The sequence below is a fragment of the Balaenoptera physalus genome (genome assembly GCF_965194825.1).
Source record: "Balaenoptera physalus genome assembly, chromosome: 9".
Classification (NCBI taxonomy): Eukaryota; Metazoa; Chordata; class Mammalia; order Artiodactyla; family Balaenopteridae; genus Balaenoptera; species Balaenoptera physalus.
Window position 1 is genome coordinate 36,165,566 of NC_138888.1, and position 17,065 is coordinate 36,182,630.

At 36.1% G+C, this 17,065-nt stretch overlaps 1 long non-coding RNA gene across 1 annotated transcript in view; it reads left to right on the forward strand.

The window, feature by feature from the left end:
* Window positions 1-17,065, forward strand: part of LOC309666985 — a 781,177-nt gene that overhangs the window by 400,039 nt on the left and 364,073 nt on the right. The window lies entirely within an intron of this gene.

Sequence of the window (17,065 nt, forward strand, 5' to 3'; positions counted from 1 at the left end):
TCAAAAGAAGCCAGAAATTAAATTTGCATGTGGAATTTAATTATTAAAATGTAATCAACTAATTCAATGCTTAAAAACTACATGGGTCAAACAAAACTTCTCTGTAGGCCAAATACGGTACCTGGGACACGGTCTCTGGTTATTCCATTATAGATGGCCAGCTGTGAGTCCAACAAAGAATCTTCAAGATGAGACTTAATAGATACAGGCCATTCTTCTTTTAAAATATATTTCTATGTTTTGTTTTTTAAAATAAAATTTGACTATACAAGCCAAAACTGTCCCAACTTCACCAAGATGTATCCTTGAAACAACATCTCCCAGCAGTTTTTCTCTCCTTATTATATTTACCTTTAGATAAGAACAGTGATTCTAGTATGAATCTTAACTCCAAAAAGCTTGTTTTCAGTACAATTTCTAAAGAAAATCATAGGGGAAAAATCAGAGGTGAAGACAGAAGAACACAGAAAAATTGAATGCAACAGATTTAACAAAAGTTATCAGTAAAACAGCTTCTCTCTTTTGGCCTCTTATACAAACACAATTAAAGATATTAGAGAGCTCAGGAGTATTATAATCACGTGTGGTTCATAGACTTAAGATTGCCTTAACACAGGATATACTGGCCAGATTGAACTCTTATTTGCACACAGACATTTCTGATCAATAGACAAAGATTTTGAAGTAAAAATAAATAAATAAATAAAAAGGGGAGAAAATAAAATTAGTTTTATAAAACAACTCCAACTCTAGAGAGAAAAAGAAAACTATTTCAAAAACAAAACCAATGATATTACCAACTTTTTGCTTAGGAACAATTAAGATAATGATTAGATGGTTTTTAAAAATCTTTTGTAGGTATAATTTATAAATGGAAATTATTTGCATTTTCCTGGAACACTATCTTATTCATGAAAATATTGGCTAAAACAATTTAATAATTTAACATATAATGTCAGTGTGAAAATTAGTCTTTTTCACTTGAGTTTTATTAAAAACACCTTTCTACATATTAGTTTCATGCTAAATTAGATTTACTAACTTCTGTTTCTGGATGGCTTGGAATTAGGTAACCAACTGTCCCAGTTCGCCTGGGAAAGAAGTTTCCTGGGATGCAGGATCATCAGTGTTAAAGTGGAACAGTTGGACAAACTGGAACAGGTGGTCATCCTAGTTAGAATACATTTATGGCCAAACAGTGTTCCCTCTGAGAGCAAAACAAAACTAGATAATATAAAGAAACCATTTATGTGAAGACAGATGAGATCTGCTAAGGTAACAAAAAAGGGAGATACTACAACTCCAAACTTGAAAACCTTACAAAAGGTGAGCTAGGATTTGCAGCTGATTTTACCTTGGAGGCATTTACCAATTCTAAGCAAAGGAAGGAGGTTGAGACTCCAGACTGCTGTAGCAGAGTTTTTGACAGCAATCTAGGACTTTCAATTACAAGGGGAGTTTTCCCTTCAGGACATTTACAGAATTCTTGTCCTACGTGGAAAAGACTCTGAAAAGTAAAGCAGAGTTTTTGGCATTCTCATGTGTCAAAGATTAGCATTCAGTACATGCCAGAAGAGGGAACACACACACACACACACACACACACACACACACACACACACACACACACACACACACACACACACACACACACACACACACACACACACACACACACACACACCCCACCCCCCCAAGCTCCCAGTTAAAAGACCTGGAGGGCCAAGGGTAATCAAGAGGTGAACTAAGTTTCTTTAGAACTTAACCTTGAATCAACATAGCCACTGATTAGATTAAGGTGATCCGCCATCACTGTTGGCATAGTGGAGGAAAGAATGACCCCAAGGAGAATTTTTTTTTTTAACAAAATATCCAATTGAGCAAAATTTATTAGGCATGTCATGAGACAGGACCTCATGAACAAAAACCAAGTGAAAAAACAAGTAACAAAGGAGATAATCCAATGTTGGCATTAACTGACACCACCTTAAATATAATTACCATATCAGAATAAAGGATAAGCAAAATAGATTTAAAAAATATTAAGAATGTCATCAGATAAAGCATGCAAGGGGGAAAAAATCTGAAATTTAGAACACCTTAGATGGGTCTGAGAGCAGATCAAACAGAGCAGACAAAATTAGTGAACTCAAAGACAATGGAACAGAAATAGTCAAACTGAAGGAGAAAAAGTGTAATGTAAAAAATAGAAGAGTGTAAGAGATGCGAGGCATAGTCAAAAGTCCAATAATAATACATAATTGGATTCCCAGAAGAGGAGAAAATGGGGCAGAACTAATATTTGAAAACAGCCAAGAATCTTCCAAAACTGATGGAAGACATTATCCCACAGTTTCAGAAAGTTCAAGAACCTTAAGCAGAATAAAACAAACAAAGCAAAACCTAGGAAAATTAGTCATAGTAAGATTACTGAAAACCAGAAAGAAAAATCTTTACTAACAGAAAAAAGATATATTGCTTTAAGACTTGCAAACTTCTCAAAAAAATATGGATGCCTGAAGATATGGAATAATATTGATATTTGTGTTATAATAAGCCAACCTAGAATTCTATACATAATGAAAATATCAAATTTAAAGGTAAAATATTTTTTCAGACAAAAACTGAGAGAATTTATTATCAAGAAACATACACTAAAGAAAATATTAAAGGAAGTTCTTCAGGTGGTTGAAAAAAATGAAATTGAAGAAATGATAAGCAAAGAAAATGGTAAATATGAAGGTAGATATAAATACTTACTAGATACTGGTAGTATCAAGTAATACTAATAATAATTCTAATGTCTTATGTAGTTTAACATATGTAAAATTAAAAGGCAGAAGTAGATAAATGGAGTTAAAGTGTTCTAAGGTTCTACAGATAGTCAAAGGTTCATGTTATAGCCTGTAGTAAAAGACTGCACAAATAGCTGATTAACAAAGGATATATTACAAGTCAATGATGCATATTATAATCCCTCGTATAAGAATATATAACTAAGGTAACTGAAGGTAAAATGAATCATAAAAGTTAATTCAAAAGAAGACAAAAAAGAAAAAGGCACTGAAAGCAGCTGGGTCACAGAAAACAAATAGTAAAATGGTAAATATAAGCCCAAATGTATTCACATTAAATGTAACTGGACTATATACCCCAATTACTAATATTATCATATTGGATAAAAAGAACAAAACCCAAGTATATGCCAATTATGAGAGATACATTTTAAAGAATATAGAATGTTTCAAAGTATCATGATGGAAAATATTTATCATACAAATACTAACCAAAGAAAACTCATAGCTAGTCAGACACATGGAACTCTGAGACTCAGAAAAGGAAATTGCACATAGTCAGAGGTGACAATATCTCAAGAAAACAAGGCAAATTGGTTTTACATGTGATAATAAGAGTATCTCAAAACTGTATCCCTCACCACATGGAATCAGGATAGTACTGCACTTCAATGTAGCTGATATAAATAAGGAGGAAACTGCAGCATGTCAATGGGTCCATTACGTTTTATTGATAATATTTAGAAATATTCGTTGGATAACAAGATTTGACTATATGCCTCATATAAGATAAATGATTTTAATGACAAATTAATGAATATCTATCCGTAGAGTAGAGAGGGGCAATTCATTTATCTACTTGATGGAAACTCTAGTAACCATTTCTTATTATATTTTGTTTAAATACCCAGTGGCTAGCCTACTGCCATGTGTTTGTTAAATGAAAGAGCTGGGTAGCTACAAACTTACACGTATTTGGGCAACCATGGAAGCACAACTAGCAAGGAAAGCGGACTCTGAAGTAGCAATTCCTCTTCTTTTATCTGAAATTTTGGCAACTTGAATTTACGCAATATAGTCAGATTAGGAGAATTATCTAAAACAGGCATAGCAAATTTTCTGTAAAGGGCCAAACAATAAATATTTTAGGCTTGCGGGACATGCAGTATTTATTGCAACTACTCAACTCTGCCATGATTTGTAGCACGAAAGCAGTCACAGATAATAGGCACATGTGTGCCTATATTCCAAAAAAGCTTTATTTATAAAAATTTTGATCTAGAGCAGTTCTCAAAAGTGTGGTCCCTGGATGAGCAGCATTAACATCAGCTGGGAACTTGTTAGAAATACAGATTCTCAGCTCCACCCCAGATCTATTAAATCAGAAACTGAAGGGAACTGGACCCAACAATCTATACTTTGCAAGTCCTCTAGGCGATTCTGAAGCTTGATTAAACTTGAAAACCACTGATTAGGGAGCATGCTGTCATGAAACTCAAATCCAGTCTCCTCCTGGACTGCATGTGAAGATTTAAATACCAAAGAAATGGAGAAACCAAACACCCATCCTTAGGTCCCATACCTACCCTCATGCTCAGCAACCAAGGCCTAAAAGCAGTTTAAGAATAGAGTGGTGCAAACTATTATGTATAAAATAAACTACAAGGATATATTACACGGCTCAAGGAATACAGCCATTATTTTATAATGTTATATACAATGGAGAATAATTTATAAAGATATAGAGTATAATCTATAAAAATGTTGAATTACTATGTTGTACACCTGAAACTAAAACACTGTAAATCAGCTATACTTCAATCAGAACAATAATAAAATAAGGAAGATACTAACTCTAAATACATTAGTTCTAATTGTCCTAGAAACAAAATTCCTTAGTTCAGCTATTATTTTAAAATAAAGTCAAATGAAAAATAAGATTGATATTACATACGTTTACAGAACGCTTGAGTATTACAGATTCTAGTTGCATTTTTTGTTCAAATTTACACTCATAAGAAATCCTAATATTTACCTATAATTATCTTTACATTAAATAATTTCATATCAAAAATGTGTATTTATATCACAAGTAAGACATTGAAATCTTGGCACAACAATGCTTTAAAAGAATTATTAACTTTTATGTCAAACTAAGAATCCACGAGGCCTTCTGTCCAAGATGTACTACACACATATATTCTTTCCCTCCTTAGACTCCATTAAAATAATAAAGTATAAAAACGTATAAGCCAAAATTGAAGAGCTAAGATGTAGACTTCAAGAGAGTTCAAGCAACTTCTAGATGCAAAGAGGACATAATGAGTGCTGAGGAAGAGTCAAGAAAGAAGCTACAAGCAACAAGAGGAGTAGAAGATGCTGCAGCAGAGGCAGCTGACCTACCCAAGCAGAACTCTGGGGCCTCTCCTGAGTCCAGATTGCCATATACAAAGGAGGATGAGTGAGACGGGGCAATAACAAAATGATTAATTGAAGATCTAAATGTGGGACAGTTTTTTCTCAGAAAATTTATCCCAGGGCGGGCAAGGGGTGGGGGAATTCTTCTCTAATGAAATTACATAAATTACAGAGAGATAGGCCACTAGGATGGGTGTGGATAGTTCGTGACAAAGTTCTCCATGTTCTGAATTTTTGGAGTTCCCTGGCATAATACCTGGTTCTCTGCTCACTAACCCACTTACCTCCAAAGAAAGCTTGACAGAAAATAATCCCTGCCTATATACACATTATCTCTTAAGTCTGTACCATATCACAAATAGTGTTATATATCAGACTCAGAAGTTTCATTTTAATCTAAGATGATAAACCACTGAAAGATTTTCAATAGAAACATGACATGATTGGGTTTACATTTTATTGAAAGACAATTCCAATACGGTGGAGATGGACTAGAGACTGGATGAAGGTAGGGTAGGAAACTAGAGTCAAGGATACCACATAGGATGCTGTAATAATGCAGGTGTTAGGTACTTATTTCCTGTATTAGATATTGAATGAAGAGTCTGAAATGAAGTGGTGGGGATGGAAAGGGGTAGGAACAGACTTAAGATTCAAAGTCAGATCTTGGTGACCTATTTGGTTGAATAAGGGAAGGAGACAGATGACTTTGAAGGAGAATGAGTTTTAGTTGGTTGCAGGTTTTTAGTTTAGATAACTGCAAGAATGACAACATCATGCAGTGCAACGGGAAATAAAGGGTTTGAGGGAGAGGTTGAGTTCAGATTTGCACACATTAATAAAATAACCGGAGTTAAGGTTCACCTTATCTTGCCTACAGCTTTGTTTCTGTATGTCCTGTACACACTAGTTTACTAGTACAACAAAAATGATGCATGCCTTAAATAAAGGAGCGCTATAGGAATTCAATGGATAGATTTGAGAAGGCTTACTAAGGAGGTGGTAAGTTGGGTTTTAAGGAACTTAAACCTGTGAAGTGGGAGGCATTCAAAGAATTATAATTGCACCTGAAAGAGATATGTTCCCCCCCAAATGGATAGGAGGATAAATACAATTTCCCACTAATTTATATTATAAAATGTGATACGTTCCTTCAAAGAACTTATGTGTTCCAAGCCATGTGCTGGACAATAGAGGAAGAGAAATGCTAGTCAACTATGTACTGGATGCTAGGCACATTTTTAAAAAAATGTATAAGATAAATTCCTACTTCAGGCTGGTGGTAGGTTTCTACATCTGCCAATGCACACCAGACAGTACAACAGAGGAAAATAAATAATGCTGGGAAGGGCTGAGGCATTTTCCAACATAAAGAATATCAAAATGAGCAAGCCAAAGCTGCTTAACAGTTGGAGGACCCAATTTTCAAAAGAAAAAAGTTTCAGTTAATCTCAAAGGGAAATTATTTTGTAAGTACATTTCAAAAATCTCAATCTCCTTATAATAGGATATCCTAGAACTTTCATTTTATATTTCCAAATTGTGCTAAACAATTATAATTATGTAATTCCAAAAAAAATGATTTTATTCAACATATCATCATTAAATAAAATCAAGAGCGAACTCCATGTTGGGCACTTTTCAGAATACTTCAAAACTCTGAGGAAACCAGAACACAAATTACGAGTTAAGCAGGACAAAATTCTGATTTACCTAGCAAGCAATGATTTAAATATTAATGATATTAAGAATTATCTATTCTAATAGTAAAATTCTAGGTGGAATTATATCCAAAATAAATCTAAATGGATTTGTGAATCATTAATTAGCATTCTCAAGCCTATCTACGAACCACAAAAGCAGTACTTTTGGGTATTCTGGCATTCATCAGGGCCAAAGGTATACTATAAAACTCTGACAAATTCCAAACTGGCACTGGGGTTAATGAGATCATTTTATGTGACAATTTTCAAGCAGATGAATTTTTTTCCATTCATAATATTAAGAATAAAATATTTTACTTAGCTATTGGTAACTTCATTGAAGTCTTTACTTAAATAACTATTAGGACTCCTATTTTTCAAGAAGATAGAGTAAACATATATATGTATGTAATATAAGTCAAGACAGAGGACTAGCTACAAACTTAGGACCAAAGGAAAAATACAGTGCTGAGCTCCCTGGGTTTTCTTGTTGTTTTTTTTCCTATATCAGACTGGATACTAGAAAAGCTGGCAACTTAGAAACGCCAAAGGCCACAGACAAGAGGGGGAAAACAAAAGCACCCCCCCAAATCTACTCTAACCAGAGAACAAGGGGCATCCTAACAAGACAAAACATTTTCAGACAATAACCACTTTATTCCCACCAAACACCAGATAAAAACTGCAGCCCCTACTCCACACCCCCATCAGCAATGGTCAAACAGACAGCTTAGGTTTTTACTCTTGCCAGGCCATAATGATGCACTCTCAACCCCCCTACCAGGGTGGTGTAAGAGCAGCCAAATGGGAAACTAGGAATTTCATCCACACCCAGCAGTAACAAGGCACCCCATCCTTCCCTTGTTTGGAAGTATCAGAGACCTACCAGAGAGGCAGCATTTTCACCACTCAGCAGTAACAAGCACATACCCTCACAGTTTCAGCAAAGACAACATGAAGTCCGGTATTCTACTCTAATGATGTGGTAAAACAAGGAGTTGTCCATTCCCCTCCTGATTGGGTGGTATCAGAAACTAGTGGAGTGGGGACTTTTCACCATTGCTCAGGGGTAACATGGCCACCCCCCCACAACATCAGTGGAATACAGGTATTCCAAACAAAGTGGCCCAACCAGGATGGTACCAGCAAAGGTCTAGTGGAGAGCCTGAACTCCCACTTCTGCCCAGCAGCAACAAGGAGAGAGAGCCCCCTCCATCCTCACTGCTGGTTGTCAGAGGCTCAGTGGAGAACATGGACTTCTACTCCCAACAGCAGTAACAAGGCAGTGGTTTCATCCACCAGAATGGTGTAAGAAAATCTGTGATACCACAGCAAAGATATAAAAGATATAACAAATGGAACTTTGAGAACTAAAAATTATAATAACTGAAAAAAAACCCTCAATAAATCAAAGGCATAATATGGAAGACAGAAGAAATAATCAGTGAATTAGAAAATAGAACATACAAATTATCCAATCAGAACAACAGAAAATAGACCAAAACAAAAAACCCAGGCTCCAGGACTTTGTGGATTTAAAAAAAAAAAAACTTACATTTGTGTCATCAGAGACCCAGAAGGAGAGGAAAAAGATGATGGGCTAAAGGTACTCCAAAAAAAAGCAATGCCTGAGAATTCCCCAAATTTGGCAAAAAACAAACACAAAGATTCAGTCACCTCCAAATAGGATATACCCAAAGAAGATCTATGCCAAAACACATCGTAGCCAAACTTCTAACTGCTAAAGACATAAAAAAAAAAAAAATCTTGAAAGTAGCCAGAGAAACAATGCATTAACTACACAAGAAAAACATTTTAAATTACAACAGATTTTTCATCAAAAAGCATGAAAGCCAGAAGGAAGTGATACATTTTTTAAGTGCTAAAAGAAGTTATAAAGCAGAATCCTTTATCCAGTGAAAATATGCTTCAGAATGAAGAGAAATCAAGACATTCTCAGAGGAAGAAACAAAAATCTGTCACCAGCAGACCTACCCTAAAATAATGACATAGTGAACTTCCTTTTTCATTTTTTCATTATTTTATTCATTGATTGAAAGACTCAACATAGCATAAAGATGCTAATTCTCCCCAAATTGATATACAGGTTTAATGCAACTCCTATCAAAATTCCAGCAAGGTTCTTTGGTAAATACAAACAAGATTATTCTAAAATGTATGCAAAAGGCAAAGAAACTAGAAGAGCCAAAACGATTCTGAAAAAGAATCAAGTGAGAGGAATTATTCTTACCGAATTTCAGGACTGATTGTATAGCCACAGTAATAAAGACTACGTGTTATTGGTGGAGCGACTAAAACAAATCAGGGGAACAGAGAACCTAGGAATAACCCACACAACTATGACTGACATATTTGTAAAAGAAGTACAGAAAAAATTCAAAAGAGGAAAGATACTCTTTTCAACATGGTGCTGGAACAGCTGAATAATGAGGGATTTAAATGTAAAACAAGCTATGAAACTTGTAAAAATATAATACAGGAGGGTAGAAGGAGCTTCTGACTGTGGCTGCCACTAGGCTAGTGTTTGTGTCCCCAGAGTAAGCCACAGCCACCCCCAGTCTCTCCAGGGTGACTCTCCAAGACCAGCAGCCATGTGGCTGACAGGGCCTTGGTGCTCCAGCCAGATGTCAAGCCTGAGCCTCTGAGGTGGGAGAGCCAAGTTCAGGACACTGGACCACCAGAGACCCCCCCAGCCCTACATAGTATCAATTGGCGAGACCTCTCCCAGAGATCTCATCTCAACGCTAAGACCCAGCTCCACGCAACAACCAGCAAGCTACAGTGCTGGACGCCCCATGCCAAACTAGCAAGACAGGAACACAACCCCACCCGTTAGCAGAGAGATTGTCAAAAATCATACTAAGTTCACAGACACACCAAAACACACCACCGGACGTGGTCCTGCCCACCAGAGAGACAAGATCCAGCTTCATCCACCAGAACACAGGCACCAGTCCCCTCCACCAGGAAACCTACACAACCCATGAACCAACTTTACCCATTGGGGGCAGAAACCAAAAACAACGGGAACTATGAACCTGCAGGCTGCGAAAAGGAGAACCCAAACACAGTAAGTTAAGCAAAATGAGAAGACAGAGAAATACGCAGTAGATGAAGGACCAAGGTAAAAACCCACCAGACCAAACAAAGGTAGAGGAAATAGGCAGTCTACCTGAAAAAGAATTCAGCGTAATGGTAGTAAATATGATCCAAAACCTTGGAAATAGAATGGAGAAAATACAAGAAACGTTTAACAAGGACCTAGAAGAACTAAAGAGCAAACAAATAACGATGAATAACACAAGAAATGAAATTAAACATTCTCTAGAAGGGATCAATAGCAGAATAACTGAGGCACAAGAACGGATAAACGACCTGAAAGATAAAATAATGAAAATAACTACCGCAGAGGAGAAGAAAGAAAAAAGAAATGAAGACAGTCTCAGAGATCGCTGGAACAACACTAAACACACCAACGTTTGAATTATAGGGGTCACAGAAGAAGAAGAGAAAAAGAAAGGGACTGAGAAAATATATGAAGAGATTATAGTCGAAAACTACCCTAATATGGGAAAGAAAAGAGTCAATCAAGTCCAGGAAGCTCAGAGAGTCCCATACAGAATAAATCCAAGAAGAAACACATAAAGACACATATTAATCAAACTATCAAAAATTAAATACAAAGAAAAAATATTAAAAGCAGCAAGGGCAAAACAACAAATAACATACAAGGGAATCCCCATAAGGTTAACAGCTGATTTTTCAGCAGAAACTCTACAAGCCACAAGGGAGTGGCAGGACATATTTAAAGTGATGAAAGGGAAAAACGTACAACCAAGATTACTCTACCCAGCAAGGGTCTTATTCAGATTCAAAAGAGAAATTAAAACCTTTACAGACAAGCAAAAGCTAAGAAAATTCAGCACCACCAAACCAGCTTTACAACAAATGCTAAAGGAACTTCTCTAGGTAGGAAACAAGAGAAGGAAAAGACCTACAATAACAAACCCAAAACAATTAAGAAAATGGGAATAGGAACATACATATTGATAATTACCTTGAATGTAAATGGATTAAATGCTCCCACCAAAAGACACAGACTGGCTGAATGGATACAAAACAAGACCCGTATGTATGCTGCCTACAACAGAACCACTTCAGACCTAGGGACACATACGGACTGAAAGTGAGGGGATGGAAAAAGACATTCCATGCAAATGGAAATCAAAAGAAAGCTGGAGTAGCAATTCTCAAATCAGACAAAATAGACTGTAAAATAAAGAATGTTACAAGAGACAAAGAAGGACACTACATAATGATCAAGGGATCAAACCAAGAAGAAGATATAACAATTGTAAATATTTAGGCACCCAACATAGGTGTACCTCAATACATAAGGCAAATGCTAACAGCCATAAAAAGGGAAATTCAGAGTAACACAATAATAGTAGTTGACTTTAACACCCCACTTTCACCAATGGACAGATCAACCAAAATGAAAATAAACAAAGAAACACAAGCTTTAAATGATACATTAAACAAGATGGACTTAATTGATATGTATAGAACATTCGATCCAAAAACAACAGAATACACTTTCTTCTCAAGTGCTCATAGAACATTCTCCAAGACAAATCATATCTTGGGTCACAAATCAAGCCTTGGTACATTTAGGAAAACTGAAATCATATCAAGTATCTTTTCTGACCACAACGCTATGAGACTAGATATCAATTACAGGAAAAAATGTAAAAGATACAAACACATGGAGGCTAAACAATATGCTATGAAATAACCAAGAGATCACTGAAGAAATCAAAGGGGAAATCAAAAAATACCTAGAAACAAATGACAATGAAAACATGACGACCCAAAAACTATGGATGCAGCAAAAGCAGTTCTAAGAGGGAAGTTTATAGCAATACAATCCTACCTCAAGAAACGAGAAAAATCTCAAATAAACAACCTAACCTTACACCTAAAGCAATTAGAGAAGAACAAAAAAAAAAATCCCAGGGCTTCCCTGGTGGCGTAATGGTTGAGAGTCTGCTTGCCAATGCAGGGGACGTGGGTTCGAGCCCTGGTCTGGGAAGATCCCACATGCCGCGGAGCAACTGGGCCCGTGAGCCACAACTACTGAGCCTGCGCATCTGGAGCCCATGCTCCACAACGACAGAGGCCGCGATAGTGAGAGGCCTGCACACCGCGATGAAGAGTGGCCCCCGCTTGCCACAACTAGAGAAAGCCCTTGCACAGAAACGAAGACCCAACACAGCTAAAAATAAATAAATAATAAAAATAAAGGAATTCCTTTAAAAAAAAATCCAAAGTTAGCAGAAGAAAGAAATCATAAATATCACATCAGAAACAAATGAAAAAGAAATGAAGGAAACAATAGCAAAGATCAATAAAACTAAAAGCTGGTTCTTTGACAAGATAAACAAAATTGATAAACCATTAGACAGACTCATCAAGAGAAAAAAGGGAGAAGACTCAAATCAACAGAATTAGAAATGAAAAACGAGAAGTAACAACTGATACTGCAGAAGTACAAAGGATCATGAGAGATTACTACAAGCAACTCTATGCCAATAAAACGGACAACCTGGAAGAAATGGACAAATTCTTAGAAAGGTATAACCTTCCAAGACTGAATCAGGAATAAACAGAAAATATAAAGAGACCCATCACAAGCACTGAAATTGAAACTGTGATTAAAAATCTTCCAACAAACAAAAGTCCAGGACCAGATGGCTTCACAGGTGAATTCTATCAAACATTTAGAGAAGAGCTAACACCCATCCTTCTCAAACTCTTCCAAAATATAGCAGAGGGAGAAACACTCCCAAACTCATTCTATGAGGCCACAATCACCCTGATACCAAAACCAGACAAAGATGTCACCAAAAAAAAAAAAAAAAACCTACAGACCAATATCACTGATGAAAATAGATGCAAAAATCCTGAACAAAATCCTAGCAAACAGAATCCAACAGCACATTAAAAGGATCATACACCAGGATCAAGTGGTTTTATCCCACTTTACTGAGGAATGCAAGGATTCTTCAATATACGCAAATCAATCAATGTGATACACCATATTAACAAAGTGAAGAATAAAAACCATATGATCATCTCAATAGATGCAGAAAAAGCTTTCGACAAAATTCAAAACCCATTTATAACAAAAACTCTCCAGAAAGTGGGCACAGACGGAAGTAACCTCAACTTAATAAAGGCCATATATGACAAACCCACGGCCAACATCATTCTCAATGGTGAAAAACTGAAACCATTTCCACTAAGATCAGGAACAAGACAAGGTTGCCCACTTCCTCCACTATTATTCAACATAGTTTTGGAAGTTTTAGCTACAGCAATCAGAGATGAAAAAGAAATAAAAGGAATCGAAATCGGAAAAGAAGAAGTAAAACGGTCACTGTTTGCAGATGACATGATACTATACATAGAGAATCCTAAAGATGCTACCAGAAAACTACTAGAGCTAATCAATGAATTTCATAAAGTAGCAAGATACAAAATGACTTCACAGAAATCTCTTGCATTCCTATACACTAATGATGAAAAATCTGAAAGAGAAATTAAGGAAACACTCCCATTTACCACTGCAACAAAAGGAATAAAATACCTAGGAATAAACCTACCTAAGGAGACAAAAGACCTGTATGCAGAAAACTATAAGACACTGATGAAAGAAATTAAAGATGATACAAACAGATGGAGAGATATACCATGTTCTTGGATTGGAAGAATCAACATTGTGAAAATGACTCTACTACCCAAAGCAATCTACAGGTTCAGTGCAATCCCTATCAAACTACCAATGGCATTTTTCACAGAACTAGAACAAAAAATTTCACAATTTGTATGGAAACACAAAAGACCCCGAAGAGCAAAAGCAATCTTAAGAAAGAAAAATGGAGCTGGAGGAATCAGGCTCCCGGACTTCAGGCTATACTACAAAGCTACAGTAATCAAGACAGTATGGTACTGGCATAAAAACAGAAATATAGATCAATGGAACAGGACAGAAAGCCCAGAGATAAACCCACACACAAATGGTCACTTTATCTTTCATAAAGGAGGGAAGAATATACAATGGAGAAAAGACAGCCTCTTCAATAAGTGGTGCTGGGAAAACTGGACAGCTACATGTAAAAAAAATGAAATTAGAACACTCCCTAACACCACACACAAAAATAAACTCAAAATTGATTAAAGACCTAAATGTAAGGTCAGACACTATCAAACTCTTAAGAGGAAAACATAGGCAGAACACTCTATGACATAAATCACAGCAAGATCCTTTTTGACCCACCTCCCAGAGAAATGGAAATAAAGACAAAAATAAACAAATGGGACCTAATGAAACTTAAAAGCTTTTGCACAGCGAAGGAAACCATAAACAAGATGAACAGACAACCCTAAGAATGGGAGAAAATATTTGCAAATGAAGCAACTGACAAAGGAGTAATCTCCAAAATATACAAGCAGCTCATGCAGCTCAATATCAAAAAAACAAACAACTCCATCCAAAAATAGGCAGAAGACCTAAACAGACATTTCTCCAAAGAAGATATACAGATTGCCAACAAACACATGAAAGGATGCGCAACATCACTAATCATTAGAGAAATGCAAATCAAAACCACAATGACCTCACAACGATCAGAATGGCCATCATCAAAAAAATCTACAAACAGTAAATGCTGGAGAGGGTGTGGAGAAAAAGGAACCCTCTTGCACTGTTGGTGGGAATGTAAACTGGTACAGCCACTATGGAGAACAGTATGGAGGTTCCTTAAAAAACTAAAAATAGAACTACCATATGACCCAGCAATCCCACTACTGGGCATATACCTGAGAAAACCATAATTCAAAAAGAGTCACGTACCACAATGTTCACTGCAGCCCTATTTACAATAGCCAGGACACGGAAGCAACCTAAGTGTCCACTGACAGATGAATGGATAAAGAAGACGTGGCACATATATACAATGGAATATTACTCAGCCACAAAAAGAAACGAAATTGAGTTATTTGTAGTGAGGTGGATGGATCTAGAGTCTGTCATACAGAGTGAAGTAAGTCAGAAAAAGAAAAACAAATACCGTATGCTAACACATATATATGGAATCTAAAAAAAAAAAAAGGTTCTGAAGAACCTAGGGGCAGGACAGGAATAAAGATGCAGACGTAGAGAATGGACTTGATGACACGAGGACGGGGAATGGTAAGCTGAGACCAAGTGAGAGAGTGGCATTGACATATATACACTACCAAATGTAAAACAGATAGCTAATGGGAAGCAGCCACATAGCACAGGGACATCAGCTCGGTGCTTTGTGACCACCTAGAGGGGTGGGATAGGGAGGGTGGGAGGGAGACACAAGAGGGAGGGGATATGGGGATATATGTATACATATAGCTGATTCACTTTGTTACACAGCAGTAACTAACACAACATTGTAAGCAATTATACTCCAATAAAGATGTTTAAAAAAAAAACTGCAATAACAACAAAAAAGGGTAAATTTAAAAAATAATACAGGAGAAAATCTATAAGATGTAGGGCTTGATGAAGAGTTCTTAAACATGACACCAACAGCATGAAAATAAATAAATAAAAAATAAATTGGACCTCATCAAAAGTGAAAATCATTGACCTTCGAAAGATACTGTTAAAGGATAAAAGGCAAGCTACAGAATAGAAGAAAATATTTGCAAACCACATGTCTGACCAAAGACCTATACCTAGAGAACTCTCAAAATTCAACATTAGAAAAACAAATAGAAAATGGGCAAAAGAAATGAAGAAACATTTTACTAAAGAGAAAAAATGGATGACAAACATATGAAAATATGTGCAACATCATTAGCCATTAGGGAAATGTAAATTAAAAACCATGATGAGACATTCGTAGCAGAACAGCTAAAATAAAAAATAATACCAAATGTTCATGAGAAGGAGAAAAAAATGACTCTCTCATAAACTGCTAATGGGAATACAAAATGGTACAGCCACTCTGGAAAATACTTTGGCCATTTCTTTTTGAAAAACTAAACACATACTTACCATTAAACCCAGCAATCACATTCCTGGGCATTTTTCCCAGAGAAATGAAAACTGTATAAAAACTGGTACACAACTGTTCACAACAGCTTTATTTGTGATAGCCAAAAACTAGAAATAATCAAAATATCCCTCAATGAGTAAAGCTGTACAAACTGTGGTACATAAATACCATGGAATATGATGACTCAGTAATAAAAAGGAACAAATTGCTACATGCAACAACTTGGAGGATCAAGAGAGTTATGCTAAGTGAAAAAAGCAAATTCCCAAAAGTCGTAACCTGTATGATTGCATCACAATGGCAAAATTATAGACATGGAGAACAGTTTAGTGGTTGCCACGGCTTAGGGATGGTGGGAATAGGAAGGGGAGTGTTGTGTGTGCAGTGGACATGGGGAGCTGGCTGTAATTTATAAAAGAACAGCAAGATGGAGAAGTCTGTGATGATGAAATAATTCTGTATCTTGACTGTAGTGGTGGTTACACAGATCTCCAAATGTACTAAAATGGTACAGAATTATACACACACTGTACCAAGTCAAATTCCTGGTTTTGATATTATACTGTAATTATTTAAGATGTAGGCACTGGGAGAAAACTGGAGATAGAGTACATGTGGACCTCTCTGTACTATTTTTGCAACTTAAAGTTGCAATCTATAATTATTTCAAAATAAAAAGTTAAAAACACAACTATTAGATGATATGCGATAAACTTCTAAAAAATTTCTTGGGGGGGAACAAATACCCATCTATTAAATCTGTGTGAGTTGAAGAAAATAAGTCAATTTGCTCTGTAATTTTTTTTTGGTTTTGGAGGGAAATAGGTTTTTGAAAACACCCTGCTGGTGTTTACAGTTGAGAAATTATATTTTTACAGTATTGGCCTAAATAAAAGTAGACTGCATTGCTTATGCAAAGGCATTAAACAGTTAAAATATTTAAAATACACCTAGATTTGACTGCACATTGTCTTCCTTCAGAGATTAAATTGATTCCATAGTTAACTGTGGCTAAATCTAAATACTTATA